Genomic DNA, 10,715 nt, shown 5'->3' on the forward strand with positions numbered 1-10,715 from the left:
TCTCCTTGTACAAAAGCTTCACTGTGGTGGAGGGGAGGAGGCATTTAGACTCACAGTGATAGGAGGGGGTGGGAGACTGTCAGAGGACCCTCCACGCCAGCTGCAACTTTCTTCTCCCCTCTTCGGTGTGTCTGAAGACCTAAAATTTTCAATGTAGCTCATGTGCCGAAGTTCAACCTCTGCTAGTCACGTGAGAGTCACACCCTTAGCTAGCCTAAGTGCTCTTACTGTGCAGACAGACCACCTGTCCCTTCCCTGACCTCAGATTACCTTGCAAAACCCCTCTTCTTCCACCTGTCCCTGAGAGACAGTGTCAGAGTTCATACGGAAGCCTGGCCCATCTGGTGTCTACGACAGCACATTTTGGGTTCCATTCACCTCTGCTGCTCTGTCTTTCCCACCACCAAGGGGATTTAGTGGAAGTTGAAGAGTGAGGCCAGTGGGCAGCATGAGGGCACTGGGGACTCCAGACCCTTGGGCTGCTCAACTAACAGTGGGATCTGGTGTTCTCACCTGTACATTACATAGGATGAAACTTGCCTGGCCTGTGCAGACTCAGAGAAGATGAATGGAAGTGGTTCGTGAGGAGCAGTGATTCTCATGCTCGACTGTGTTTCAGAAACACAGATAACTGGGCCCTGCTCTTAGAGCTTCGATGTAGTGGGTCTGGGGTGAGGCCTGAGAACTGGCATTTCTAACAAGTTCCCAGGTGTTCTGCTGTGGGTCCAGCAACCATGCTTGAGGATCACTGTTTCAGAGGAAATTGCCTGCTTTGGAAGCCCTCAATACCTACAAACATGGGTCACTCCCATCCAAGCTGAAGGAATGGCTTCATCCTTCCACTTTGGCTCAGCTGACAATGGGGAGTCCTTTGACATCAGTTTATTTCTGTGCCTGGACTCAGCTTTGGTTCCCTCTGTGGTGGCTGGACAGCATAAAGTAGGAATCCATGGCCATTAACAGTGTGCAAGCCCGGGGTCCATGGTAGAGATGGCCATTGGGGGTGCTCTGCCTGCTTCCAGGCTAGACGTATATACTCCTTCGGACTGTTGCATTTTCTCTAGGCCCCATTCAAGTGAGTTTTAAAGGGACACATCCCTCTGCAAAGGCTGAAAAATATTATCAATCACATTCAGAATACTGTGGTTCCTCTAGCACCCCCAGCACCCCGACCGCAACCACAGAAGGGCTTTCCACATGGGGCGGATGCCAGCCCTGGAAAGGAAATGGAATGAGCACAGCGCACTTGCTGATGTCGGAGTACGGGCAGAGCCTCAACACAGGCCAGGGTGGCTCCCCAGGGGCCAAGCCTCAGAGCCGGCCCGGCTCCTTCCTCTCTGCCCTCTGTCTGCAGGAGGGACTAAATAAACAGGCTTTACCTTGAGCCCCCTGCCAAATGTCTGCCCTGCTTCCCTCGGCCAGCAAAGGCTGATCGTATCTGTCCAGGAAGAAGGGCGCTCATGCTCAGAGGACTGAGGTGTACAGACTCAAGAACGTACGAAGCTGCTGGGGTGGGGGTTGAGTTACCCTGGACGAAGCCTAGAAGTATTTGATATTTTCTTTGGCAAATACTGCAATAGAGCAGTACTCACTTCCTTACCAAGACCCAGATTTGATTTAAAACAGCCATATTTTAATAAAGCCTGTGGAGCCGTGCCTGGGTCATTGCCTGGCACTCAAGACATGCTCCATAAATATTTGCTAGATGAACGAATGCCTTCCTTCCAGGATATTCTGTCCATTCCTAAAACTCTGACATGATCCTGGCTACTCCAATCTAAGCGGTGTTTGTCCTATTTCTTTTAATCCTTCCCTTTTTAAAGTTCTCAGATGGGGCATAAAACAAATTCTTTTTCATCCTGCAGCTGGCTGCCTGGGGAACAATGGATTGGTCCCTCAGCAGCTCACAAATGAAAAGCCCCTGGCCACAGGCTCTCTGACCACTTGGCCAACCTGGCCCTCCCCACCAGTGGCCCCACCCCAGAAGGAAACCCCAAAGACCTTCTGATTGTCCCCTATCAGAGACTAAAGATCCAGGAGACTAAAGATCCAGGAATCCATAAGGGTAGGGCGTCCTCGGTTATTTCGAGGGCATCCCACCCCTTGTAGATTCCTCATCAGGTAAAACCCCTAATTCCCAGGGCTCAGATTTGGGACCTTGAAGGAGGACTAAAGAATAAAGAAGGGCTAGGGGTTCAATAAAAGGCACATGAAAGATTTTTTTTAAAGAACTGATTTGGGGGGAACCTGGGTGGCTCAGTGGGTTAAAGCCTCTGCCTTCGGCTCAGGTCATGATCCCAGGGTCCTGGGATCGAGCCCCACATCAGGCTCTCTGCTCAGTGGGGAGCCTGCTTCCCTCTCTCTCTCTGCCTGCCTCTCTGTCTGCTTATGATCTCCGTCTGTCAAATAAAAAAATAATAATTAAAAAAAAAAAAAAAAGAACTGATTTAGTCACCAAATACAAGCAAACCTGTCTTGCCCTGAGCCAAGAGTTAGGAAGATCTGCTCACAGCTGGGCTTCTTTCATGCATGGCTCACCTTGTTGATAGGGCTCTCAGTGCCAGCCCCACACAAAGTCAGGCATAGGCCCTCTCCCTTAGGGAAGTCAGTTTTGCTGGGCAGACAAAGCTATCTTACCTAACGTAGCCAAATAATGTGATAACGTGGCCTAAGTTAAGGGAGGGAGTCTATGGCGTATTACAGTATATAAATCATTATCGAATTTTACATTTTTCTGGCTTAGATGGTAATAATTCCTAACCATTCACAAAAATGCTAAAATTTATGCACCCAAGATCATTTCAAGCATCCCCATGAACCAGGCTCCTTTCTTTGTGCAGTGTCACTCGGGCCCCTGGCCAGGGGGGAATCCTTACGTGTTGCTCCAGCTCATGCTGACTGGGGCTTGGACAGTGCTGCCTGGCTGGGCCACGTGACCCCAAGCCACAGCCCCAGGTTTCTTTTCTGGGCTCTGAGACCAAAATGACTTCTTGGAGCAGAACTCCTGAGAGCAGAGAGAGCCGGAAGTCTGTTCCTCAAATCTACCGAGGCTGGGGTCTGCCTGCTGCCCTCCCCGCATCTTGGCCCTTTGCCTGCACAAATCAAAAGCAGTGTACCTCCCCTCTTTCCTGCTTGTTCTTTCAACATCAGATCTAGCTCATGACCTGGCATCTGTAGGGCAACCATGACAAGAAGAAATATGAGGTTCAAGCAGGTTTACCTACCAGTTCCTTCAGCCAAGGCTGCTGTGGCGGGAGATGTGGCTGCTGATGCGCTTAAGCAGGGGAGTGGGCAGGAGCGCAGTCCGTGACTCCCCGCACCCCCCCGCTGGGCCAACAGAGGTGTCGACACATCCCCAAAACGCCATGTAGGGAAGTGAAGCAGAACACATTCTGGACATCGTATTCGAGAGCAAAGTTCATCCCAAAGTACTTCACAAGCATGTGACGGGATAAATCAGTCTAACATGTAACACTTCACAGGATAAATGAACAAGATTAATCTGTTTTCTAGTATCGACCATTTTGCAACAGATACTGATTTTTGTTGGCATATCTCCAATCCACAAGTATTATTAATAGTGCCTAGGAAGGTTATTGAAGTCTAGGAATAAAGAAATCTTATTATTTAGTTTACAAATGCATATGATGGTGTCATTAACATGGATAATGTCATAGCAGGAGTCCAGCACTGCTCTCTCGTGGGAATCACTCGTGAAGAAGTTCACTGCGTCACCCTCACCCGAGTGCGATGTGGAAGTACACGTCTCCCTCCAGTTTTTCTTCTTCCTTTCTGACAGTGTGCTCATAAGTGGACCTACAGGGCATTATGGCAAGTGAAATAAGTCAGACAGAGAAAGACAAATACCATATGATTTCACACATGCGTGTAATCTAAAAACCAAAACAAACAAAACAACAAAAACCAACTCATAGGTAACAGAGAACCAACTGGTGGTTGCCATGGGTGAAGGGGATTAAGAGGTACAAACTTCCAGTTATGAAATAAATAAGTCACTCCCATGTAACGTACAGCATAGGGAATATGGTCAATAATATTACAGTAACTTTGGTGACAGATGGTTAACTAGACTTAAATAATGTATTTATAGATGTCAAAACACTACATCATACACCTGAAACTAATCTAATATTCTATGTCAACAACACCTCAACTTAAACAAACAAACAAACAAACAAACAAACAAACAAACGCGTGTTCCTGAGTATCTTGGTTCATTCAGGCTGCTGTAACAGAATAGCCTGGCTTAGAAACAGTAGAAATTTATCTCTCACAGTTCTGAAGGCTGGACACCCCAGGTCAAGACACTGGCAGATTCTGCCTGGTGAGAACCCACTTCCTGGTTCAGACTGCTGTCTCCTCACTGTGTCCTCACAAAGAGGAAGAGACAAAGGGACTCTCTGGGGTCCCTTTCATAAGGACACTGATCCCATTCTTGAAGGCTGCCCCCTCAGGACTTAATCTCCTCCCAAAGGACTCACCTCCAAACACCATCAGGCTGGAGAATTAGGTTACCACATATGAATTCTGGGGGGACACAAACATTCAGTCTTTAGAATGGGAAAAGAAAAGAAAGAAAATCTAGAGCCCATGGCAGTACAAGCTCAGAGCTTTATGCAGCTGCTAACTCACCTGAGTTACAGCACTGACCTGACCTCTGGGAGAGCTGAGGGGCTGAGCATCAGTTAAGAGGGGCCCAAGGCTTCGTGCCCTTTGTAGGACCTGAAAGAGGGACATTATGTCGGGAGATGACCAAGTCTGCCCTTATGAACAGATCTTTGACAAACCTAGTTCTTTATGACTAGTTACAGGTTCCTTGCAGAGTTTCTGATGTGGACAGCACATGCCAGTGGATAGAAGCCCCAGGTTAGGAGCGCCAAAGAAAATTCTGTGTGAATTTCTGATGAAAAACAAATATTGTATGGAATATACTTTTGCTAAAAAAATTATTTGTTGTTTATTGAAAATTCATATTTAATGGGTGCTCGATATTTTTACTTGATAAATCTAGCCACCCTGCATGAGGTGGCTAAGGGCCATGAGGGGCCAAGTCCAAGTGGTGACAAGCATCCAGCCTGATCAAGTCTCTCCAGACCACATAAGTTAATGCAGTTTGGGGCTGCCCATGGGTCGGGTGAGCCTTGAGTGGCCTCCCAGAGAGCAAGTCCACTTAAACCATTCTATAAGCAAGTGCCCTTGTACTAGCATTTCATCTCAGAGACATGAAGCATCTCAGGGAGATAAAAACAAGCAATAGCCAAATTCAATGTGAAGATCCAGGATGACAAACCAAAACCAGATGCTTTATATCGAATGTATTATTGTTTCTTTGAGGTCACAGATGCCAAAATCTTAAGGCGAGGAAGACGTAAAAGGGAGATAACTTTCGCTGGTGGGTTGTTCTGTGAATGGGGAAAAGATTATCATTATTTTATTTGAAATGCAGAACAAGGATTCAAGGAGAGCAATGCAGAAATGCAGAATAAGGGGACCAGGGGAGTAAGCCTCAGCCATGACCCCAGGCTACAGGGTCATGAGAAGGGGAGAGAGGCCGGCTACTGGGAGGCAAGCAGTATGCTGATGGGGTGAGGTGTTCCTCAGATGCCCAGTGTCTGGCCATGTGTGTGCATGTGAGCTGTTGCTTTGGCGGGGGGTGGGGTGAGCTCTGGAGAATAGAGAGCCCACAGTGACTGTCCAGCAGAGCCCCAGGACTTAGGAGGGCAGACCCGACCCAACTGGGACATGAGGAGCTGAGGGTTGGTAACCCAGAGAGAAACCTGGGTCTGTTCATGGCCAGACCCATGGGAAGGACCTTCTGCGAGAGTGGGAGACTCGGGCTGCGGAGAAGTCTTGGGGGGACCCCAGGGTCTGGCGTGAGTGTGGCCTGAGTGGGAGTAGTCAGGACCTGCCTGGTACTCAAATGGACAGGAAGGGACAGTGAAGACCAGGCAGGTACCCCTTGTGGCTTTGTGGCTTGGACAGAGTGTTGGGAGCCATGCTTTCTGGCATAGACTCCTAGGACGTGGGTTAGGAGAGTTGCTCCCAGCTTTACCTGATATTGGACAGTCAGCCCGCTGTGTGTCACCAATCCCAGTCCTGGCAGCTAGTTCTGGCCCCAGGTCCGGCACCAGTCCCTTAGCTACTACAGACAACCACCCCTCCTCTCGGGAGCTGTGTTCTCAGCCGTCTGAATGAAGAGGCCCAGACAGCCACCATGGGAGTGCTCTGGGAGTCACAGCCTCTCTCTTCAGGTCTGCTGAGCAGGCGCATTGTGGTTCCTGGGCCTGAGTCTCCCTGCGTGACGGTAGCCTTGGCTGGGATCCTCATGAAGGCACTGAGGCTGGGCACACGTCATGCCATTACTACCCCCACTTTTCTCTGTGTTTAATCAAGGGGGTCTGAAACTGAAACAACTGGAAGAAAGTGAAGCTTGACCTTTCCCCTTCTCTGAGGGAGACACAAGCCCAAATGGTGGGGACAAAGGTCACTCTGTGCCTCTTGAAATGAAAACTCAGAGAAGCCTTTGGGACTTCCTCATTCCTTGTCTTCTGTCAGCAGCTCCGGGATGGCTCGGGTTCCTGGGACTCAGCAGGCCCCGTAAAGGCTGTCACTACAGCCCTGTCAGCTAGGTGGCCAGGCCACCTGCCCCACCCCATCCTGCACTAGGCCCAGCCAGGCTGCTGAGGGCGGAGGGCTGTTTCCTTACATACCCACTACGTATAGAATCTCTCTCTCTCTCTCTCTCTCTCTCACATACACACAGCCAGGGGCCTGGCCTGGAAGCTGAGGGACAGCAAGCCCCTGGAATGGTGCCCTTCTTCCCCTGCAGGGGCCGGGACAACTGCTCCTTCCCTCCGCGCCAGGCTTGAAATGGCCTCCACCACCTCTTCCTCCATGAGCCATTTTTAACTGCATTTTACTGTGCTTGCCCTGATCCAAAGGACACTCAAGACCTCGCCCTTGAAAGGCCAAGCCACCTCTCGGCAGCTTTTCCCTCATGTATACCATGGAGGGCTGGAGGGACTGGGCATCCCGGCCACCAGCGCTCTGGCAAATCAATACAGTTCTTCTTATGTCCGTGTTAGAGAAGCTCTTTCAAGCTGCAAGAAACGCAGACACACTCAAGTTAGCTGGAGTGCTGGCTGGGTGTTGGAAAGGAAGACAAAGGACAGACGAAGAGCTACTCGGGCAGGACTCCTGCAGTACCCTGACGCCCGGATTCATGGTTTGGGATGAGTACTAAGGCAGCCTCAATAATGCTGATCGTGAGCCTCTATTGAGCACTCGTCCCAGCTGGGTCGCAGCATGACCTAGAGGCCCAGCAGCCGTCATCATGTGCCGCTCACAACAACCCTGTAGAATAGGGTCTCATCACTGCCATTTGAGGAAGAAGGTGTTGGGGCATAGAGAGAGCTTTGACTTGTCCGGAATCCTACAGCTGGTACGTGCAGGACCGGGATGCAAACCCAAGCTGTCAGGAGCCCTGTGATGTAGCATAGGAGAATCACTCTGCCAAGGTGGCCGCCCCCCCCTCCCCCCGCACCTGGATGTTCCCCTGCCCTGGTGGATCTGCCATTGTCTCAAGATGACTTGCCCACATCTCTGTGGGTCTAGCTTTCTCTCTGTCTTTCTCCATCTCTCTCTCCTCAGAATCTCCTCCTGCTTCTTGCTCTGTGTGACCAACTCACAGCTCCCTGGGAGAGGACCTTCAGGGGCCATCGGAATCCAGCCAGTGTGAACTGCTCTGAAAGCAAAGCATTTGCCAAACTGGACCTTTCTTTGTCAATGGTAAGCAGCTGCCTGTGGGTGGGGGACAGTCAACTGTAGTCGGGGCGACTGGCCATGGTCAGTCAACACAGGCACCCCTGAGGGTGGAGTAGGCACCCTACCAGGCACAGGTTGTCCAGCATGGGGTGTTTTGTTTTTGTTTTTTTCTGAAATCTTCACTAAATATAGCTCTCATTTTCTGACTTTATAAGAATCATCTAGTAGGTGGGGCACCTGGGTGGCTCCATCCTTAAGTGTTTGCCTTCGGCTCAGGTCATGATCCCAGGGTCCTGGGATGGAGCCCCCCCATCGACTCCCTGATCGGCAGGGAGCCTTCTCCCTCTCCCACTCCCCCTGCTTGCGTTCCCTTTCTTGCTGTCTCTCTCTGTCAAATAAATAAATATAACCTTTAAAAAAAAAAAGGAATCATCTAGTAGGCATAATTGAACTTTAAAAAAAAAATTAGTTGGGATTTTATGATTCCTGAGGCACCATTCTGAACTCCCAACTGGATCAGGCTGCAAAAGTAGGAGGTATAGAGCGCTAATGTGTGGTGACATCCAGGAAACTCCCTAAACATCTTTTAAAAATATGTTCCTGATTGGTTCTTCGCCTTCACCTCAATGTGGAGGCAACAATGAGAAGGAAATTCCCTGGCAGTGGGTTCCCGTGAAATCAGGCATCATGTTCTAAACTGCAAATATAAGCAGGCCCCATGAGATGCGGCTTCCTCCTCCTCGGACCTCCTGGCTCAGGCTGCTGAGGGGCTGTGGAGACTCCTCAGACACCTGGGACCTGGGCCAGCTCCTCCATCATCTCCCTTCCCAGGAGGCTCCTCTGCTGACAGAAGGACAGAAGGTGGGGGGTCTCAGGTCACTCTGAGAGGTCACAGGCTGCTAATCCATTCTTGGAACTGTCCAAAAAAAGCCCATTTGGGTTTGATCCTTTGCACAAAGAGATTAGAGGACATAGAACTTGACATTTGCATGTCACCCAGCTTCTGTTAGAGAACATCCATCTTTGGGGCGCCTGGGTGGCTCAGTGGGTTAAAGCCTCTGCCTTCGACTCTGGTCATGATCCCAGGGTCCTGGGATTGAGCCCTGCATGGGGCTCTCTGCTCAGCAGGGAGCCTGTTTCCCTTCCTCTCTCTCTCTGCCTGCCTCTCTGCCTACTTGTCATCTCTGTCTGTTAAATAAATAAATACAATCTTCAAAAAGAAAGAAAGAAAGAAAGAAAGAAAGAAAGAAAGAAAGAAAGAAAGGAAGGAAGGAAGGAAGAAAGAAAACATCCATCTTTATGGAAAAGCATGGCACACCCAGAGCTTCAGTCTGATTCTAAACGCTGTCCTATGTCAAACAGGATTCCCTGTGGATCGGAAACACCAACAGCCCGCAGCTACAGTGGGGTGGGTGCCGATACAGGCCAGTGTGTTCCTTTGGGGCCTCACCCCCCAAGTGGACCGGGGCAGCTGAACTTTAGTCTTCAATTCAGGGGCACCTAGGAGCAAGGCTGCGGGGTTGGAATTCCAAGCTTTCTCCCCTCAGGCCCCGGGGTGCATCTGCCGGGGTGGGACCTGGGAGCTGCCGTTTTCCTAAGTCAGGAGCCAGGCAAATGAAGAAATGGCCTCCCACCACATGCTGCAGTGTGACATTCACATGATAACAGACCGACATGCAGAGTTACACCAGGCAGGCCTAGATTTAAGGGGAGCTGGAGGTGGGTAGCCTTGTTTGGCCGAAAAAACACGTGTTTTGTTTGTTTCCTGTTACTCTACTTTCTACCAAGTTTTAACAGGATTTGTACCCAGCACCTGACTTGGAAACTCTTCCAAGAGGGACAGTATTCACTACACTGATTATGAGGGTCTCACTTCCTTGACCTTTAGCCTGTACTATTGATCAAAGCAGTTTCAAGGGGACACCTGAGCACTGAGGGTTGTAGGTTAAGTTATGAATCACTTAATTCTACTCCTGAAACCAATACTACACTATATATTAACTAACCTGCCTTTAAATAAAATTTAACAATAGTTAAAAAAATATATAAAGGGGACACGTGGCCTGAAAGGGGGATAGGAATAGGTGGTTCTGGGGAAGGCAAGCGGACCCCATGGCACCTCATGACTTAATAAACCTCGCTCAGGAGAGGAGAGGAAAGAGGGGAAGGCTATCTGACGGCAGCTTTGCCGAGCCCTGCGCTCTCCCTGGGAGGATCTGAGACACCACAGCTTAGAGGCAACCGCATGACACAAACAGATCTCCCAAGCCCGACAGCCAGCATGCCCAGACAGGACTTTCAGTGCATGTGGAGGGGGTTTGGGCACAAGGCCCTGGACGTATGCCCAGCCCTTTCCAGAGAATACAGACATTCTCTCCTCTGCCAACAGAAAAAAGGAGAGAAGAAGCTGCATTTTCCATCTCAATCAATGGGGCCAACGCCCTTCCAGAAACCCCCTCCTCATGGAGCCTTGACAGAATATTTTCCTGAGGGTCTTTGCCCAGAGATGGCGCCCATGATACCATCAGGACTCCTCTTGAGCTCCCAGGTTCTTCAGGCAGAAAGACCCAACTGGGCATCTCTGGGACCAAGCGAGGCAGGGGGTGGACTCGGGGCACTCCCGAGACTGATGTTTGGGGCCAGCATGTATGTGAGAGGGAGGGGAGCAGAGCAACATGGTTCTCTGGGCTTGTTAACATTCAGTGAATCCCACCTAGACCTTCTCTTTTGGTGTCCTGGGGCTGATGCAACAAAGTAAACAGGGTGGAAGGCTTAAATAACACACATGTATTGTCTCACAGCTCTGGAGGCTGGAAGTCCAAGATCAAGGTGTCAGCAGGGTTGGTTTCTTTGGAGGCCTCTCTCCACGACTTAGAGATGACAGTCTTATCCCTGTGTCTCCATGCCATTCTCTGTCTGTGTGCATCCAT

The sequence above is a fragment of the Mustela nigripes genome, chromosome 2 (assembly GCF_022355385.1).
Source record: "Mustela nigripes isolate SB6536 chromosome 2, MUSNIG.SB6536, whole genome shotgun sequence".
In the NCBI taxonomy this organism is placed as follows: domain Eukaryota; kingdom Metazoa; phylum Chordata; class Mammalia; order Carnivora; family Mustelidae; genus Mustela; species Mustela nigripes.